The sequence below is a fragment of the Camellia sinensis genome, chromosome 11 (assembly GCF_055761805.1).
Source record: "Camellia sinensis isolate YWXY chromosome 11, ASM5576180v1, whole genome shotgun sequence".
Classification (NCBI taxonomy): Eukaryota; Viridiplantae; Streptophyta; class Magnoliopsida; order Ericales; family Theaceae; genus Camellia; species Camellia sinensis.
The window spans coordinates 5316832-5339991 of record NC_138971.1 but is presented as its reverse complement, the minus strand read 5'-3'; positions in this window follow the sequence as shown (position 1 = coordinate 5339991).

The window sequence follows — 23160 nt, the reverse complement described above, 5'->3', positions numbered from 1 at the left end:
CGAACACCTATGCGGATTCTCCTGCACAGTGGCAGATATGTAAATACGGGGTTTCCGTACCATTTCTTGCGCATTACGGTTGGAACACTCGAACACCTATGCGGATTCTCCTGCACAGTGGCAGATATGTAAATACGGGGTTTCCGTACCATTTCTTGCGCATTACGGTTCGAACACTCGAACACCTATGCGGATTCTCCTGCACAGTGGCAGATATGTAAATACGGGGTTTACCTACCATTTCTTGCGCATTACGGTTCGAACACTCGAACACCTATGCGGATTCTCCTGCACTGTGGCAGATATGTAAATACGGGGTTTCGGTACCATTTCTTGCGCATTACGGTTCGAACACTCAAACACCTATACGGATTCTCCTGCACAGTGGCAGATATGTAAATACGGGGTTTCGGAACCATTTCTTGCGCATTACGGTTCGAACACTCGAACACCTATACGGATTCTCCTGCACAGTAGCAGATATGTAAATACGGGGTTTCGGTACCATTTCTTGCGCATTACGGTTGGAACACTCGAAGACCTATACGGATTCTCCTGCACAGTGGCAGATATGTAAATACGGGGTTTACATACCATTTCTTGCGCATTACGGTTCGAACACTCGAACACCTATGCGGATTCTCCTGCACAGTGGCAGATATGTAAATACGGGGTTTACATACCATTTCTTGCGCATTACGGTTCGAACACTCGAACACCTATGCGGATTCTCCTGCACTGTGGCAGATATGTAAATACGGGGTTTCGGTACCATTTCTTGCGCATTACGGTTCGAACACTCGAAGACCTATACGGATTCTCCTGCACAGTGGCAGATATGTAAATACGGGGTTTACATACCATTTCTTGCGCATTACGGTTCGAACACTCGAACACCTATGCGGATTCTCCTGCACAGTGGCAGATATGTAAATACGGGGTTTACATACCATTTCTTGCGCATTACGGTTCGAACACTCGAACACCTATGCGGATTCTCCTGCACAGTGGCAGATATGTAAATACGGGGTTTACATACCATTTCTTGCGCATTACGGTTCGAACACTCGAACACCTATGCGGATTCTCCTGCACAGTGGCAGATATGTAAATACAGGGTTTCGGTACCATTTCTTGCGCATTACGGTTCGAACACTCGAACACCAATACGGATTCTCCTGCACAGTGGCAGATATGTAAATACGGGGTTTCGGTACCATTTCTTGCGCATTACGGTTGGAACACTCGAACACCTATACGGATTCTCCTGCACAGTGGCAGATATGTAAATACGGGGTTTACATACCATTTCTTGCGCATTACGGTTCGAACACTCGAACACCTATACGGATTCTCCTACACAGTGGCAGATATGTAAATACGGGGTTTACATACCATTTCATGCGCAATACGGTTCGAACACTCGAACACCTATGCGGATTCTCCTACACAGTGGGAGATATGTAAATACGGGGTTTCGGTACCATTTCTTGCGCATTACGGTTCGAACACTCGAACACCTATGCGGATTCTCCTGCAAAGTGGCAGATATGTAAATACGGGGTTTACATACCATTTCTTGCGCATTACGATTCGAACACTCGAACACCTATGCGGATTCTCCTGCACAGTGGCAGATATGTCAATACGGGGTTTCCGTACCATTTCTTGCGCATTACGGTTCGAACACTCGAACACATATACGGATTCTCCTGCAAAGTGGCAGATATGTAAATATGGGGTTTACATACCATTTCTTGCGCATTACGGTTCGAACACTCGAACACCTATGCGGATTCTCCAACACAGTGGCAGATATGTAAATACGGGGTTTCGGTACCATTTCTTCCGCATTACGGTTCGAACACTCGAACAGCTATACGGATTCTCCTACACAGTGGCAGATATGTAAATACGGGGTTTCCCTACCATTTCTTGCGCATTACGGTTCGAACACTCGAACACCTATACGGATTCTCCTGCGCAGTGGCAGATATGTAAATACGGGGTTTCCATACCATTTCTTGCGCATTACGGTTCGAACACTCGAACACCTGTACGGATTCTCCTGCACAGTGGCAGATAGGTAAATACGGGGTTTACATACCATTTCTTGCGCAATACGGTTCGAACACTCGAACACCTATGCGGATTCTCCTGCACAGTGGCAGATATGTAAATACGGGGTTTCGGTACCATTTCTTGCGCATTACGGTTGGAACACTCGAACACCTATGTGGATTCTCCTGCACAGTGGCAGATATGTAAATACGGGGTTTCCGTACCATTTCTTGCGCATTACGGTTCGAACACTCGAACACCTATGCGGATTCTCCTGCACAGTGGCAGATATGTAAATACGGGGTTTACCTACCATTTCTTGCGCATTACGGTTCGAACACTCGAACACCTATGCGGATTCTCCTGCACTGTGGCAGATATGTAAATACGGGGTTTCGGTACCATTTCTTGCGCATTACGGTTCGAACACTCAAACACCTATACGGATTCTCCTGCACAGTGGCAGATATGTAAATACGGGGTTTCGGTACCATTTCTTGCGCATTACGGTTCGAACACTCGAACACCTATACGGATTCTCCTGCACAGTAGCAGATATGTAAATACGGGGTTTCGGTACCATTTCTTGCGCATTACGGTTGGAACACTCGAAGACCTATACGGATTCTCCTGCACAGTGGCAGATATGTAAATACGGGGTTTACATACCATTTCTTGCGCATTACGGTTCGAACACTCGAACACCTATGCGGATTCTCCTGCACAGTGGCAGATATGTAAATACGGGGTTTACATACCATTTCTTGCGCATTACGGTTCGAACACTCGAACACCTATGCGGATTCTCCTGCACTGTGGCAGATATGTAAATACGGGGTTTCGGTACCATTTCTTGCGCATTACGGTTCGAACACTCGAAGACCTATACGGATTCTCCTGCACAGTGGCAGATATGTAAATACGGGGTTTACATACCATTTCTTGCGCATTACGGTTCGAACACTCGAACACCTATGCGGATTCTCCTGCACAGTGGCAGATATGTAAATACGGGGTTTACATACCATTTCTTGCGCATTACGGTTCGAACACTCGAACACCTATGCGGATTCTCCTGCACAGTGGCAGATATGTAAATACGGGGTTTACATACCATTTCTTGCGCATTACGGTTCGAACACTCGAACACCTATGCGGATTCTCCTGCACAGTGGCAGATATGTAAATACAGGGTTTCGGTACCATTTCTTGCGCATTACGGTTCGAACACTCGAACACCAATACGGATTCTCCTGCACAGTGGCAGATATGTAAATACGGGGTTTCGGTACCATTTCTTGCGCATTACGGTTGGAACACTCGAACACCTATACGGATTCTCCTGCACAGTGGCAGATATGTAAATACGGGGTTTACATACCATTTCTTGCGCATTACGGTTCGAACACTCGAACACCTATACGGATTCTCCTACACAGTGGCAGATATGTAAATACGGGGTTTACATACCATTTCATGCGCAATACGGTTCGAACACTCGAACACCTATGCGGATTCTCCTACACAGTGGGAGATATGTAAATACGGGGTTTCGGTACCATTTCTTGCGCATTACGGTTCGAACACTCGAACACCTATGCGGATTCTCCTGCACAGTGGCAGATATGTAAATACGGGGTTTCCGTACCATTTCTTGCGCATTACGGTTCGAACACTCGAACACCTATGCGGATTCTCCTGCACAGTGGCAGATATGTAAATACGGGGTTTACCTACCATTTCTTGCGCATTACGGTTCGAACACTCGAACACCTATGCGGATTCTCCTGCACAGTGGCAGATATGTAAATACGGGGTTTACATACCATTTCTTGCGCATTACGGTTCGAACACTCGAACACCTATGCGGATTCTCCTGCACAGTGGCAGATATGTAAATACGGGGTTTACATACCATTTCTTGCGCATTACGGTTCGAACACTCGAACACCTATGCGGATTCTCCTGCACAGTGGCAGATATGTAAATACAGGGTTTCGGTACCATTTCTTGCGCATTACGGTTCGAACACTCGAACACCAATACGGATTCTCCTGCACAGTGGCAGATATGTAAATACGGGGTTTCGGTACCATTTCTTGCGCATTACGGTTGGAACACTCGAACACCTATACGGATTCTCCTGCACAGTGGCAGATATGTAAATACGGGGTTTACATACCATTTCTTGCGCATTACGGTTCGAACACTCGAACACCTATACGGATTCTCCTACACAGTGGCAGATATGTAAATACGGGGTTTACATACCATTTCATGCGCAATACGGTTCGAACACTCGAACACCTATGCGGATTCTCCTACACAGTGGGAGATATGTAAATACGGGGTTTCGGTACCATTTCTTGCGCATTACGGTTCGAACACTCGAACACCTATGCGGATTCTCCTGCAAAGTGGCAGATATGTAAATACGGGGTTTACATACCATTTCTTGCGCATTACGATTCGAACACTCGAACACCTATGCGGATTCTCCTGCACAGTGGCAGATATGTCAATACGGGGTTTCCGTACCATTTCTTGCGCATTACGGTTCGAACACTCGAACACATATACGGATTCTCCTGCAAAGTGGCAGATATGTAAATATGGGGTTTACATACCATTTCTTGCGCATTACGGTTCGAACACTCGAACACCTATGCGGATTCTCCAACACAGTGGCAGATATGTAAATACGGGGTTTCGGTACCATTTCTTCCGCATTACGGTTCGAACACTCGAACAGCTATACGGATTCTCCTACACAGTGGCAGATATGTAAATACGGGGTTTCCCTACCATTTCTTGCGCATTACGGTTCGAACACTCGAACACCTATACGGATTCTCCTGCGCAGTGGCAGATATGTAAATACGGGGTTTCCATACCATTTCTTGCGCATTACGGTTCGAACACTCGAACACCTGTACGGATTCTCCTGCACAGTGGCAGATAGGTAAATACGGGGTTTACATACCATTTCTTGCGCAATACGGTTCGAACACTCGAACACCTATGCGGATTCTCCTGCACAGTGGCAGATATGTAAATACGGGGTTTCGGTACCATTTCTTGCGCATTACGGTTGGAACACTCGAACACCTATGTGGATTCTCCTGCACAGTGGCAGATATGTAAATACGGGGTTTCCGTACCATTTCTTGCGCATTACGGTTCGAACACTCGAACACCTATGCGGATTCTCCTGCACAGTGGCAGATATGTAAATACGGGGTTTACCTACCATTTCTTGCGCATTACGGTTCGAACACTCGAACACCTATGCGGATTCTCCTGCACTGTGGCAGATATGTAAATACGGGGTTTCGGTACCATTTCTTGCGCATTACGGTTCGAACACTCAAACACCTATACGGATTCTCCTGCACAGTGGCAGATATGTAAATACGGGGTTTCGGTACCATTTCTTGCGCATTACGGTTCGAACACTCGAACACCTATACGGATTCTCCTGCACAGTAGCAGATATGTAAATACGGGGTTTCGGTACCATTTCTTGCGCATTACGGTTGGAACACTCGAAGACCTATACGGATTCTCCTGCACAGTGGCAGATATGTAAATACGGGGTTTACATACCATTTCTTGCGCATTACGGTTCGAACACTCGAACACCTATGCGGATTCTCCTGCACAGTGGCAGATATGTAAATACGGGGTTTACATACCATTTCTTGCGCATTACGGTTCGAACACTCGAACACCTATGCGGATTCTCCTGCACTGTGGCAGATATGTAAATACGGGGTTTCGGTACCATTTCTTGCGCATTACGGTTCGAACACTCGAAGACCTATACGGATTCTCCTGCACAGTGGCAGATATGTAAATACGGGGTTTACATACCATTTCTTGCGCATTACGGTTCGAACACTCGAACACCTATGCGGATTCTCCTGCACAGTGGCAGATATGTAAATACGGGGTTTACATACCATTTCTTGCGCATTACGGTTCGAACACTCGAACACCTATGCGGATTCTCCTGCACAGTGGCAGATATGTAAATACGGGGTTTACATACCATTTCTTGCGCATTACGGTTCGAACACTCGAACACCTATGCGGATTCTCCTGCACAGTGGCAGATATGTAAATACAGGGTTTCGGTACCATTTCTTGCGCATTACGGTTCGAACACTCGAACACCAATACGGATTCTCCTGCACAGTGGCAGATATGTAAATACGGGGTTTCGGTACCATTTCTTGCGCATTACGGTTGGAACACTCGAACACCTATACGGATTCTCCTGCACAGTGGCAGATATGTAAATACGGGGTTTACATACCATTTCTTGCGCATTACGGTTCGAACACTCGAACACCTATACGGATTCTCCTACACAGTGGCAGATATGTAAATACGGGGTTTACATACCATTTCATGCGCAATACGGTTCGAACACTCGAACACCTATGCGGATTCTCCTACACAGTGGGAGATATGTAAATACGGGGTTTCGGTACCATTTCTTGCGCATTACGGTTCGAACACTCGAACACCTATGCGGATTCTCCTGCACAGTGGCAGATATGTAAATACGGGGTTTCCGTACCATTTCTTGCGCATTACGGTTCGAACACTCGAACACCTATGCGGATTCTCCTGCACAGTGGCAGATATGTAAATACGGGGTTTACCTACCATTTCTTGCGCATTACGGTTCGAACACTCGAACACCTATGCGGATTCTCCTGCACAGTGGCAGATATGTAAATACGGGGTTTACATACCATTTCTTGCGCATTACGGTTCGAACACTCGAACACCTATGCGGATTCTCCTGCACAGTGGCAGATATGTAAATACGGGGTTTACATACCATTTCTTGCGCATTACGGTTCGAACACTCGAACACCTATGCGGATTCTCCTGCACAGTGGCAGATATGTAAATACAGGGTTTCGGTACCATTTCTTGCGCATTACGGTTCGAACACTCGAACACCAATACGGATTCTCCTGCACAGTGGCAGATATGTAAATACGGGGTTTCGGTACCATTTCTTGCGCATTACGGTTGGAACACTCGAACACCTATACGGATTCTCCTGCACAGTGGCAGATATGTAAATACGGGGTTTACATACCATTTCTTGCGCATTACGGTTCGAACACTCGAACACCTATACGGATTCTCCTACACAGTGGCAGATATGTAAATACGGGGTTTACATACCATTTCATGCGCAATACGGTTCGAACACTCGAACACCTATGCGGATTCTCCTACACAGTGGGAGATATGTAAATACGGGGTTTCGGTACCATTTCTTGCGCATTACGGTTCGAACACTCGAACACCTATGCGGATTCTCCTGCAAAGTGGCAGATATGTAAATACGGGGTTTACATACCATTTCTTGCGCATTACGATTCGAACACTCGAACACCTATGCGGATTCTCCTGCACAGTGGCAGATATGTCAATACGGGGTTTCCGTACCATTTCTTGCGCATTACGGTTCGAACACTCGAACACATATACGGATTCTCCTGCAAAGTGGCAGATATGTAAATATGGGGTTTACATACCATTTCTTGCGCATTACGGTTCGAACACTCGAACACCTATGCGGATTCTCCAACACAGTGGCAGATATGTAAATACGGGGTTTCGGTACCATTTCTTCCGCATTACGGTTCGAACACTCGAACAGCTATACGGATTCTCCTACACAGTGGCAGATATGTAAATACGGGGTTTCCCTACCATTTCTTGCGCATTACGGTTCGAACACTCGAACACCTATACGGATTCTCCTGCGCAGTGGCAGATATGTAAATACGGGGTTTCCATACCATTTCTTGCGCATTACGGTTCGAACACTCGAACACCTATACGGATTCTCCTGCACAGTGGCAGATAGGTAAATACGGGGTTTACATACCATTTCTTGCGCAATACGGTTCGAACACTCGAACACCTATGCGGATTCTCCTGCACAGTGGCAGATATGTAAATACGGGGTTTCGGTACCATTTCTTGCGCATTACGGTTGGAACACTCGAACACCTATGCGGATTCTCCTGCACAGTGGCAGATATGTAAATACGGGGTTTCCGTACCATTTCTTGCGCATTACGGTTCGAACACTCGAACACCTATGCGGATTCTCCTGCACAGTGGCAGATATGTAAATACGGGGTTTACCTACCATTTCTTGCGCATTACGGTTCGAACACTCGAACACCGATGCGGATTCTCCTGCACTGTGGCAGATATGTAAATACGGGGTTTCGGTACCATTTCTTGCGCATTACGGTTCGAACACTCAAACACCTATACGGATTCTCCTGCACAGTGGCAGATATGTAAATACGGGGTTTCGGTACCATTTCTTGCGCATTACGGTTCGAACACTCGAACACCTATACGGATTCTCCTGCACAGTAGCAGATATGTAAATACGGGGTTTCGGTACCATTTCTTGCGCATTACGGTTGGAACACTCGAAGACCTATACGGATTCTCCTGCACAGTGGCAGATATGTAAATACGGGGTTTACATACCATTTCTTGCGCATTACGGTTCGAACACTCGAACACCTATGCGGATTCTCCTGCACAGTGGCAGATATGTAAATACGGGGTTTACATACCATTTCTTGCGCATTACGGTTCGAACACTCGAACACCTATGCGGATTCTCCTCCACTGTGGCAGATATGTAAATACGGGGTTTCGGTACCATTTCTTGCGCATTACGGTTCGAACACTCGAAGACCTATACGGATTCTCCTGCACAGTGGCAGATATGTAAATACGGGGTTTACATACCATTTCTTGCGCATTACGGTTCGAACACTCGAACACCTATGCGGATTCTCCTGCACAGTGGCAGATATGTAAATACGGGGTTTACATACCATTTCTTGCGCATTACGGTTCGAACACTCGAACACCTATGCGGATTCTCCTGCACAGTGGCAGATATGTAAATACGGGGTTTACATACCATTTCTTGCGCATTACGGTTCGAACACTCGAACACCTATGCGGATTCTCCTGCACAGTGGCAGATATGTAAATACAGGGTTTCGGTACCATTTCTTGCGCATTACGGTTCGAACACTCGAACACCAATACGGATTCTCCTGCACAGTGGCAGATATGTAAATACGGGGTTTCGGTACCATTTCTTGCGCATTACGGTTGGAACACTCGAACACCTATACGGATTCTCCTGCACAGTGGCAGATATGTAAATACGGGGTTTACATACCATTTCTTGCGCATTACGGTTCGAACACTCGAACACCTATACGGATTCTCCTACACAGTGGCAGATATGTAAATACGGGGTTTACATACCATTTCATGCGCAATACGGTTCGAACACTCGAACACCTATGCGGATTCTCCTACACAGTGGGAGATATGTAAATACGGGGTTTCGGTACCATTTCTTGCGCATTACGGTTCGAACACTCGAACACCTATGCGGATTCTCCTGCAAAGTGGCAGATATGTAAATACGGGGTTTACATACCATTTCTTGCGCATTACGATTCGAACACTCGAACACCTATGCGGATTCTCCTGCACAGTGGCAGATATGTCAATACGGGGTTTCCGTACCATTTCTTGCGCATTACGGTTCGAACACTCGAACACATATACGGATTCTCCTGCAAAGTGGCAGATATGTAAATATGGGGTTTACATACCATTTCTTGCGCATTACGGTTCGAACACTCGAACACCTATGCGGATTCTCCAACACAGTGGCAGATATGTAAATACGGGGTTTCGGTACCATTTCTTCCGCATTACGGTTCGAACACTCGAACAGCTATACGGATTCTCCTACACAGTGGCAGATATGTAAATACGGGGTTTCCCTACCATTTCTTGCGCATTACGGTTCGAACACTCGAACACCTATACGGATTCTCCTGCGCAGTGGCAGATATGTAAATACGGGGTTTCCATACCATTTCTTGCGCATTACGGTTCGAACACTCGAACACCTATACGGATTCTCCTGCACAGTGGCAGATAGGTAAATACGGGGTTTACATACCATTTCTTGCGCAATACGGTTCGAACACTCGAACACCTATGCGGATTCTCCTGCACAGTGGCAGATATGTAAATACGGGGTTTCGGTACCATTTCTTGCGCATTACGGTTGGAACACTCGAACACCTATGCGGATTCTCCTGCACAGTGGCAGATATGTAAATACGGGGTTTCCGTACCATTTCTTGCGCATTACGGTTCGAACACTCGAACACCTATGCGGATTCTCCTGCACAGTGGCAGATATGTAAATACGGGGCTTACCTACCATTTCTTGCGCATTACGGTTCGAACACTCGAACACCTATGCGGATTCTCCTGCACTGTGGCAGATATGTAAATACGGGGTTTCGGTACCATTTCTTGCGCATTACGGTTCGAACACTCAAACACCTATACGGATTCTCCTGCACAGTGGCAGATATGTAAATACGGGGTTTCGGTACCATTTCTTGCGCATTATGGTTCGAACACTCGAACACCTATACGGATTCTCCTGCACAGTAGCAGATATGTAAATACGGGGTTTCGGTACCATTTCTTGCGCATTACGGTTGGAACACTCGAAGACCTATACGGATTCTCCTGCACAGTGGCAGATATGTAAATACGGGGTTTACATACCATTTCTTGCGCATTACGGTTCGAACACTCGAACACCTATGCGGATTCTCCTGCACAGTGGCAGATATGTAAATACGGGGTTTACATACCATTTCTTGCGCATTACGGTTCGAACACTCGAACACCTATGCGGATTCTCCTGCACTGTGGCAGATATGTAAATACGGGGTTTCGGTACCATTTCTTGCGCATTACGGTTCGAATACTCGAAGACCTATACGGATTCTCCTGCACAGTGGCAGATATGTAAATACGGGGTTTACATACCATTTCTTGCGCATTACGGTTCGAACACTCGAACACCTATGCGGATTCTCCTGCACAGTGGCAGATATGTAAATACGGGGTTTACATACCATTTCTTGCGCATTACGGTTCGAACACTCGAACACCTATGCGGATTCTCCTGCACAGTGGCAGATATGTAAATACGGGGTTTACATACCATTTCTTGCGCATTACGGTTCGAACACTCGAACACCTATGCGGATTCTCCTGCACAGTGGCAGATATGTAAATACAGGGTTTCGGTACCATTTCTTGCGCATTACGGTTCGAACACTCGAACACCAATACGGATTCTCCTGCACAGTGGCAGATATGTAAATACGGGGTTTCGGTACCATTTCTTGCGCATTACGGTTGGAACACTCGAACACCTATACGGATTCTCCTGCACAGTGGCAGATATGTAAATACGGGGTTTACATACCATTTCTTGCGCATTACGGTTCGAACACTCGAACACCTATACGGATTCTCCTACACAGTGGCAGATATGTAAATACGGGGTTTACATACCATTTCATGCGCAATACGGTTCGAACACTCGAACACCTATGCGGATTCTCCTACACAGTGGGAGATATGTAAATACGGGGTTTCGGTACCATTTCTTGCGCATTACGGTTCGAACACTCGAACACCTATGCGGATTCTCCTGCAAAGTGGCAGATATGTAAATACGGGGTTTACATACCATTTCTTGCGCATTACGATTCGAACACTCGAACACCTATGCGGATTCTCCTGCACAGTGGCAGATATGTCAATACGGGGTTTCCGTACCATTTCTTGCGCATTACGGTTCGAACACTCAAAAACCTATCCGGATTCTCCTGCACAGTGGCAGATATGTAAATACGGGGTTTACATACCATTTCTTGCGCATTACGGTTCGAACACTCGAACACCTATGCGGATTCTCCTGCACAGTGGCAGATATGTAAATACGGGGTTTACATACCATTTCTTGCGCATTACGGTTCGAACACTCGAACACCTATGCGGATTCTCCTGCACAGTGGCAGATATGTAAATACAGGGTTTCGGTACCATTTCTTGCGCATTACGGTTCGAACACTCGAACACCAATACGGATTCTCCTGCACAGTGGCAGATATGTAAATACGGGGTTTCGGTACCATTTCTTGCGCATTACGGTTGGAACACTCGAACACCTATACGTATTCTCCTGCACAGTGGCAGATATGTAAATACGGGTTTACATACCATTTCTTGCGCATTACGGTTCGAACACTCGAACACCTATGCGGATTCTCCTGCACAGTGGCAGATATGTAAATACGGGGTTTACATACCATTTCTTGCGCATTACGGTTCGAACACTCGAACACCTATGCGGATTCTCCTGCACAGTGGCAGATATGTAAATACGGGGTTTCCGTACCATTTCTTGCGCATTACGGTTCGAACACTCGAACACATATACGGATTCTCCTGCAAAGTGGCAGATATGTAAATACGGGGTTTACATACCATTTCTTGCGCATTACGGTTCGAACACTCGAACACCTATACGGATTCTCCTGCACAGTGGCAGATATGTAAATACGGGGTTTCCGTACCATTTCTTGCGCATTACGGTTCGAACACTCGAACACCTATACGGATTCTCCTACACAGTGGCAGATATGTAAATACGGGGTTTCGGTACCATTTCTTGCGCATTACGGTTCGAACACTCGAACACCTATACGGATTCTCCTGCACAGTGGCAGATATGTAAATACGGGGTTTCGGTACCATTTCTTGCGCATTACGGTTCGAACACTCAAACACCTATCCGGATTCTCCTGCACAGTGGCAGATATGTAAATACGGGGTTTCGGTACCATTTCTTGCGCATTACGGTTCGAACACTCGAAGACCTATACGGATTCTCCTGCACAGTGGCAGATATGTAAATACGGGGTTTACATACCATTTCTTGCGCATTACGGTTCGAACACTCGAACACCTATGCGGATTCTCCTGCACAGTGGCAGATATGTAAATACGGGGTTTACATACCATTTCTTGCGCATTACGGTTCGAACACTCGAACACCTATGCGGATTCTCCTGCAAAGTGGCAGATATGTAAATACGGGGTTTACATACCATTTCTTGCGCATTACGATTCGAACACTCGAACACCTATGCGGATTCTCCTGCACAGTGGCAGATATGTCAATACGGGGTTTCCGTACCATTTCTTGCGCATTACGGTTCGAACACTCAAAAACCTATCCGGATTCTCCTGCACAGTGGCAGATATGTAAATACGGGGTTTACATACCATTTCTTGCGCATTACGGTTCGAACACTCGAACACCTATGCGGATTCTCCTGCACAGTGGCAGATATGTAAATACGGGGTTTACATACCATTTCTTGCGCATTACGGTTCGAACACTCGAACACCTATGCGGATTCTCCTGCACAGTGGCAGATATGTAAATACAGGGTTTCGGTACCATTTCTTGCGCATTACGGTTCGAACACTCGAACACCAATACGGATTCTCCTGCACAGTGGCAGATATGTAAATACGGGGTTTCGGTACCATTTCTTGCGCATTACGGTTGGAACACTCGAACACCTATACGTATTCTCCTGCACAGTGGCAGATATGTAAATACGGGTTTACATACCATTTCTTGCGCATTACGGTTCGAACACTCGAACACCTATGCGGATTCTCCTGCACAGTGGCAGATATGTAAATACGGGGTTTACATACCATTTCTTGCGCATTACGGTTCGAACACTCGAACACCTATGCGGATTCTCCTGCACAGTGGCAGATATGTAAATACGGGGTTTCCGTACCATTTCTTGCGCATTACGGTTCGAACACTCGAACACATATACGGATTCTCCTGCAAAGTGGCAGATATGTAAATACGGGGTTTACATACCATTTCTTGCGCATTACGGTTCGAACACTCGAACACCTATACGGATTCTCCTGCACAGTGGCAGATATGTAAATACGGGGTTTCCGTACCATTTCTTGCGCATTACGGTTCGAACACTCGAACACCTATACGGATTCTCCTACACAGTGGCAGATATGTAAATACGGGGTTTCGGTACCATTTCTTGCGCATTACGGTTCGAACACTCGAACACCTATACGGATTCTCCTGCACAGTGGCAGATATGTAAATACGGGGTTTCGGTACCATTTCTTGCGCATTACGGTTCGAACACTCAAACACCTATCCGGATTCTCCTGCACAGTGGCAGATATGTAAATACGGGGTTTCGGTACCATTTCTTGCGCATTACGGTTCGAACACTCGAAGACCTATACGGATTCTCCTGCACAGTGGCAGATATGTAAATACGGGGTTTACATACCATTTCTTGCGCATTACGGTTCGAACACTCGAACACCTATGCGGATTCTCCTGCACAGTGGCAGATATGTAAATACGGGGTTTACATACCATTTCTTGCGCATTACGGTTCGAACACTCGAACACCTATGCGGATTCTCCTGCACAGTGGCAGATATGTAAATACGGGGTTTACATACCATTTCTTGCGCATTACGGTTCGAACACTCGAACACCTATGCGGATTCTCCTGCACAGTGGCAGATATGTAAATACGGGGTTTACATACCATTTCTTGCGCATTACGGTTCGAACACTCGAACACCTATGCGGATTCTCCTGCACAGTGGCAGATATGTAAATACAGGGTTTCGGTACCATTTCTTGCGCATTACGGTTCGAACACTCGAACACCAATACGGATTCTCCTGCACAGTGGCAGATATGTAAATACGGGGTTTCGGTACCATTTCTTGCGCATTACGGTTGGAACACTCGAACACCTATACGTATTCTCCTGCACAGTGGCAGATATGTAAATACAGGTTTACATACCATTTCTTGCGCATTACGGTTCGAACACTCGAACACCTATGCGGATTCTCCTGCACAGTGGCAGATATGTAAATACGGGGTTTACATACCATTTCTTGCGCATTACGGTTCGAACACTCGAACACCTATGCGGATTCTCCTGCACAGTGGCAGATATGTAAATACGGGGTTTCCGTACCATTTCTTGCGCATTACGGTTCGAACACTCGAACACATATACGGATTCTCCTGCAAAGTGGCAGATATGTAAATACGGGGTTTACATACCATTTCTTGCGCATTACGGTTCGAACACTCGAACACCTATACGGATTCTCCTGCACAGTGGCAGATATGTAAATACGGGGTTTCCGTACCATTTCTTGCGCATTACGGTTCGAACACTCGAACACCTATGCGGATTCTCCTGCAAAGTGGCAGATATGTAAATACGGGGTTTACATACCATTTCTTGCGCATTACGATTCGAACACTCGAACACCTATGCGGATTCTCCTGCACAGTGGCAGATATGTCAATACGGGGTTTCCGTACCATTTCTTGCGCATTACGGTTCGAACACTCAAAAACCTATCCGGATTCTCCTGCACAGTGGCAGATATGTAAATACGGGGTTTACATACCATTTCTTGCGCATTACGGTTCGAACACTCGAACACCTATGCGGATTCTCCTGCACAGTGGCAGATTTGTAAATACGGGGTTTACATACCATTTCTTGCGCATTACGGTTCGAACACTCGAACACCTATGCGGATTCTCCTGCACAGTGGCAGATATGTAAATACAGGGTTTCGGTACCATTTCTTGCGCATTACGGTTCGAACACTCGAACACCAATACGGATTCTCCTGCACAGTGGCAGATATGTAAATACGGGGTTTCGGTACCATTTCTTGCGCATTACGGTTGGAACACTCGAACACCTATACGTATTCTCCTGCACAGTGGCAGATATGTAAATACGGGTTTACATACCATTTCTTGCGCATTACGGTTCGAACACTCGAACACCTATGCGGATTCTCCTGCACAGTGGCAGATATGTAAATACGGGGTTTACATACCATTTCTTGCGCATTACGGTTCGAACACTCGAACACCTATGCGGATTCTCCTGCACAGTGGCAGATATGTAAATACGGGGTTTCCGTACCATTTCTTGCGCATTACGGTTCGAACACTCGAACACATATACGGATTCTCCTGCAAAGTGGCAGATATGTAAATACGGGGTTTACATACCATTTCTTGCGCATTACGGTTCGAACACTCGAACACCTATACGGATTCTCCTGCACAGTGGCAGATATGTAAATACGGGGTTTCCGTACCATTTCTTGCGCATTACGGTTCGAACACTCGAACACCTATACGGATTCTCCTACACAGTGGCAGATATGTAAATACGGGGTTTCGGTACCATTTCTTGCGCATTACGGTTCGAACACTCGAACACCTATACGGATTCTCCTGCACAGTGGCAGATATGTAAATACGGGGTTTCGGTACCATTTCTTGCGCATTACGGTTCGAACACTCAAACACCTATCCGGATTCTCCTGCACAGTGGCAGATATGTAAATACGGGGTTTCGGTACCATTTCTTGCGCATTACGGTTCGAACACTCGAAGACCTATACGGATTCTCCTGCACAGTGGCAGATATGTAAATACGGGGTTTACATACCATTTCTTGCGCATTACGGTTCGAACACTCGAACACCTATGCGGATTCTCCTGCACAGTGGCAGATATGTAAATACGGGGTTTACATACCATTTCTTGCGCATTACGGTTCGAACACTCGAACACCTATACGGATTCTCCTGCACAGTGGCAGATATGTAAATACGGGGTTTCCGTACCATTTCTTGCGCATTACGGTTCGAACACTCGAACACCTATACGGATTCTCCTACACAGTGGCAGATATGTAAATACGGGGTTTCGGTACCATTTCTTGCGCATTACGGTTCGAACACTCGAACACCTATACGGATTCTCCTGCACAGTGGCAGATATGTAAATACGGGGTTTCGGTACCATTTCTTGCGCATTACGGTTCGAACACTCAAACACCTATCCGGATTCTCCTGCACAGTGGCAGATATGTAAATACGGGGTTTCGGTACCATTTCTTGCGCATTACGGTTCGAACACTCGAAGACCTATACGGATTCTCCTGCACAGTGGCAGATATGTAAATACGGGGTTTACATACCATTTCTTGCGCATTACGGTTCGAACACTCGAACACCTATGCGGATTCTCCTGCACAGTGGCAGATATGTAAATACGGGGTTTACATACCATTTCTTGCGCATTACGGTTCGAACACTCGAACACCTATGCGGATTCTCCTGCACAGTGGCAGATATGTAAATACGGGGTTTACATACCATTTCTTGCGCATTACGGTTCGAACACTCGAACACCTATGCGGATTCTCCTGCACAGTGGCAGATATGTAAATACGGGGTTTACATACCATTTCTTGCGCATTACGGTTCGAACACTCGAACACCTATGCGGATTCTCCTGCACAGTGGCAGATATGTAAATACAGGGTTTCGGTACCATTTCTTGCGCATTACGGTTCGAACACTCGAACACCAATACGGATTCTCCTGCACAGTGGCAGATATGTAAATACGGGGTTTCGGTACCATTTCTTGCGCATTACGGTTGGAACACTCGAACACCTATACGTATTCTCCTGCACAGTGGCAGATATGTAAATACAGGTTTACATACCATTTCTTGCGCATTACGGTTCGAACACTCGAACACCTATGCGGATTCTCCTGCACAGTGGCAGATATGTAAATACGGGGTTTACATACCATTTCTTGCGCATTACGGTTCGAACACTCGAACACCTATGCGGATTCTCCTGCACAGTGGCAGATATGTAAATACGGGGTTTCCGTACCATTTCTTGCGCATTACGGTTCGAACACTCGAACACATATACGGATTCTCCTGCAAAGTGGCAGATATGTAAATACGGGGTTTACATACCATTTCTTGCGCATTACGGTTCGAACACTCGAACACCTATACGGATTCTCCTGCACAGTGGCAGATATGTAAATACGGGGTTTCCGTACCATTTCTTGCGCATTACGGTTCGAACACTCGAACACCTATGCGGATTCTCCTGCAAAGTGGCAGATATGTAAATACGGGGTTTACATACCATTTCTTGCGCATTACGATTCGAACACTCGAACACCTATGCGGATTCTCCTGCACAGTGGCAGATATGTCAATACGGGGTTTCCGTACCATTTCTTGCGCATTACGGTTCGAACACTCAAAAACCTATCCGGATTCTCCTGCACAGTGGCAGATATGTAAATACGGGGTTTACATACCATTTCTTGCGCATTACGGTTCGAACACTCGAACACCTATGCGGATTCTCCTGCACAGTGGCAGATTTGTAAATACGGGGTTTACATACCATTTCTTGCGCATTACGGTTCGAACACTCGAACACCTATGCGGATTCTCCTGCACAGTGGCAGATATGTAAATACAGGGTTTCGGTACCATTTCTTGCGCATTACGGTTCGAACACTCGAACACCAATACGGATTCTCCTGCACAGTGGCAGATATGTAAATACGGGGTTTCGGTACCATTTCTTGCGCATTACGGTTGGAACACTCGAACACCTATACGTATTCTCCTGCACAGTGGCAGATATGTAAATACGGGTTTACATACCATTTCTTGCGCATTACGGTTCGAACACTCGAACACCTATGCGGATTCTCCTGCACAGTGGCAGATATGTAAATACGGGGTTTACATACCATTTCTTGCGCATTACGGTTCGAACACTCGAACACCTATGCGGATTCTCCTGCACAGTGGCAGATATGTAAATACGGGGTTTCCGTACCATTTCTTGCGCATTACGGTTCGAACACTCGAACACATATACGGATTCTCCTGCAAAGTGGCAGATATGTAAATACGGGGTTTACATACCATTTCTTGCGCATTACGGTTCGAACACTCGAACACCTATACGGATTCTCCTGCACAGTGGCAGATATGTAAATACGGGGTTTCCGTACCATTTCTTGCGCATTACGGTTCGAACACTCGAACACCTATACGGATTCTCCTACACAGTGGCAGATATGTAAATACGGGGTTTCGGTACCATTTCTTGCGCATTACGGTTCGAACACTCGAACACCTATACGGATTCTCCTGCACAGTGGCAGATATGTAAATACGGGGTTTCGGTACCATTTCTTGCGCATTACGGTTCGAACACTCAAACACCTATCCGGATTCTCCTGCACAGTGGCAGATATGTAAATACGGGGTTTCGGTACCATTTCTTGCGCATTACGGTTCGAACACTCGAAGACCTATACGGATTCTCCTGCACAGTGGCAGATATGTAAATACGGGGTTTACATACCATTTCTTGCGCATTACGGTTCGAACACTCGAACACCTATGCGGATTCTCCTGCACAGTGGCAGATATGTAAATACGGGGTTTACATACCATTTCTTGCGCATTACGGTTCGAACACTCGAACACCTATGCGGATTCTCCTGCACAGTGGCAGATATGTAAATACGGGGTTTACATACCATTTCTTGCGCATTACGGTTCGAACACTCGAACACCTATGCGGATTCTCCTGCACAGTGGCAGATATGTAAATACGGGGTTTACATACCATTTCTTGCGCATTACGGTTCGAACACTCGAACACCTATGCGGATTCTCCTGCACAGTGGCAGATATGTAAATACAGGGTTTCGGTACCATTTCTTGCGCATTACGGTTCGAACACTCGAACACCAATACGGATTCTCCTGCACAGTGGCAGATATGTAAATACGGGGTTTCGGTACCATTTCTTGCGCATTACGGTTGGAACACTCGAACACCTATACGTATTCTCCTGCACAGTGGCAGATATGTAAATACAGGTTTACATACCATTTCTTGCGCATTACGGTTCGAACACTCGAACACCTATGCGGATTCTCCTGCACAGTGGCAGATATGTAAATACGGGGTTTACATACCATTTCTTGCGCATTACGGTTCGAACACTCGAACACCTATGCGGATTCTCCTGCACAGTGGCAGATATGTAAATACGGGGTTTCCGTACCATTTCTTGCGCATTACGGTTCGAACACTCGAACACATATACGGATTCTCCTGCAAAGTGGCAGATATGTAAATACGGGGTTTACATACCATTTCTTGCGCATTACGGTTCGAACACTCGAACACCTATACGGATTCTCCTGCACAGTGGCAGATATGTAAATACGGGGTTTCCGTACCATTTCTTGCGCATTACGGTTCGAACACTCGAACACCTATGCGGATTCTCCTGCAAAGTGGCAGATATGTAAATACGGGGTTTACATACCATTTCTTGCGCATTACGATTCGAACACTCGAACACCTATGCGGATTCTCCTGCACAGTGGCAGATATGTCAATACGGGGTTTCCGTACCATTTCTTGCGCATTACGGTTCGAACACTCAAAAACCTATCCGGATTCTCCTGCACAGTGGCAGATATGTAAATACGGGGTTTACATACCATTTCTTGCGCATTACGGTTCGAACACTCGAACACCTATGCGGATTCTCCTGCACAGTGGCAGATTTGTAAATACGGGGTTTACATACCATTTCTTGCGCATTACGGTTCGAACACTCGAACACCTATGCGGATTCTCCTGCACAGTGGCAGATATGTAAATACAGGGTTTCGGTACCATTTCTTGCGCATTACGGTTCGAACACTCGAACACCAATACGGATTCTCCTGCACAGTGGCAGATATGTAAATACGGGGTTTCGGTACCATTTCTTGCGCATTACGGTTGGAACACTCGAACACCTATACGTATTCTCCTGCACAGTGGCAGATATGTAAATACGGGTTTACATACCATTTCTTGCGCATTACGGTTCGAACACTCGAACACCTATGCGGATTCTCCTGCACAGTGGCAGATATGTAAATACGGGGTTTACATACCATTTCTTGCGCATTACGGTTCGAACACTCGAACACCTATGCGGATTCTCCTGCACAGTGGCAGATATGTAAATACGGGGTTTCCGTACCATTTCTTGCGCATTACGGTTCGAACACTCGAACACATATACGGATTCTCCTGCAAAGTGGCAGATATGTAAATACGGGGTTTACATACCATTTCTTGCGCATTACGGTTCGAACACTCGAACACCTATACGGATTCTCCTGCACAGTGGCAGATATGTAAATACGGGGTTTCCGTACCATTTCTTGCGCATTACGGTTCGAACACTCGAACACCTATACGGATTCTCCTACACAGTGGCAGATATGTAAATACGGGGTTTCGGTACCATTTCTTGCGCATTACGGTTCGAACACTCGAACACCTATACGGATTCTCCTGCACAGTGGCAGATATGTAAATACGGGGTTTCGGTACCATTTCTTGCGCATTACGGTTCGAACACTCAAACACCTATCCGGATTCTCCTGCACAGTGGCAGATATGTAAATACGGGGTTTCGGTACCATTTCTTGCGCATTACGGTTCGAACACTCGAAGACCTATACGGATTCTCCTGCACAGTGGCAGATATGTAAATACGGGGTTTACATACCATTTCTTGCGCATTACGGTTCGAACACTCGAACACCTATGCGGATTCTCCTGCACAGTGGCAGATATGTAAATACGGGGTTTACATACCATTTCTTGCGCATTACGGTTCGAACACTCGAACACCTATGCGGATTCTCCTGCACAGTGGCAGATATGTAAATACGGGGTTTACATACCATTTCTTGCGCATTACGGTTCGAACACTCGAACACCTATGCGGATTCTCCTGCACAGTGGCAGATATGTAAATACGGGGTTTACATACCATTTCTTGCGCATTACGGTTCGAACACTCGAACACCTATGCGGATTCTCCTGCACAGTGGCAGATATGTAAATACAGGGTTTCGGTACCATTTCTTGCGCATTACGGTTCGAACACTCGAACACCAATACGGATTCTCCTGCACAGTGGCAGATATGTAAATACGGGGTTTCGGTACCATTTCTTGCGCATTACGGTTGGAACACTCGAACACCTATACGTATTCTCCTGCACAGTGGCAGATATGTAAATACAGGTTTACATACCATTTCTTGCGCATTACGGTTCGAACACTCGAACACCTATGCGGATTCTCCTGCACAGTGGCAGATATGTAAATACGGGGTTTACATACCATTTCTTGCGCATTACGGTTCGAACACTCGAACACCTATGCGGATTCTCCTGCACAGTGGCAGATATGTAAATACGGGGTTTCCGTACCATTTCTTGCGCATTACGGTTCGAACACTCGAACACATATACGGATTCTCCTGCAAAGTGGCAGATATGTAAATACGGGGTTTACATACCATTTCTTGCGCATTACGGTTCGAACACTCGAACACCTATACGGATTCTCCTGCACAGTGGCAGATATGTAAATACGGGGTTTCCGTACCATTTCTTGCGCATTACGGTTCGAACACTCGAACACCTATACGGATTCTCCTGCACAGTGGCAGATATGTAAATACGGGGTTTCGGTACCATTTCTTGCGCATTACGGTTCGAACACTCGAACACCTATACGGATTCTCCTGCACAGTGGCAGATATGTAAATACGGGGTTTCGGTACCATTTCTTGCGCATTACGGTTCGAACACTCAAACACCTATCCGGATTCTCCTGCACAGTGGCAGATATGTAAATACGGGGTTTCGGTACCATTTCTTGCGCATTACGGTTCGAACACTCGAACACCTATACGGATTCTCCTACACAGTAGCAGATATGTAAATACGGGGTTTCGGTACCATTTCTTGCGCATTACGGTTGGAACACTCGAACACCTATGCGGATTCTCCTGCACAGTGGCAGATATGTAAATACGGGGTTTCCGTACCATTTCTTGCGCATTACGGTTCGAACACTCGAACACCTATGCGGATTCTCCTGCACAGTGGCAGATATGTAAATACGGGGTTTACCTACCATTTCTTGCGCATTACGGTTCGAACACTCGAACACCTATGCGGATTCTCCTGCACTGTGGCAGATATGTAAATACGGGGTTTCAGTACCATTTCTTGCGCATTACGGTTCGAACACTCGAACACCTATACGGATTCTCCTGCACAA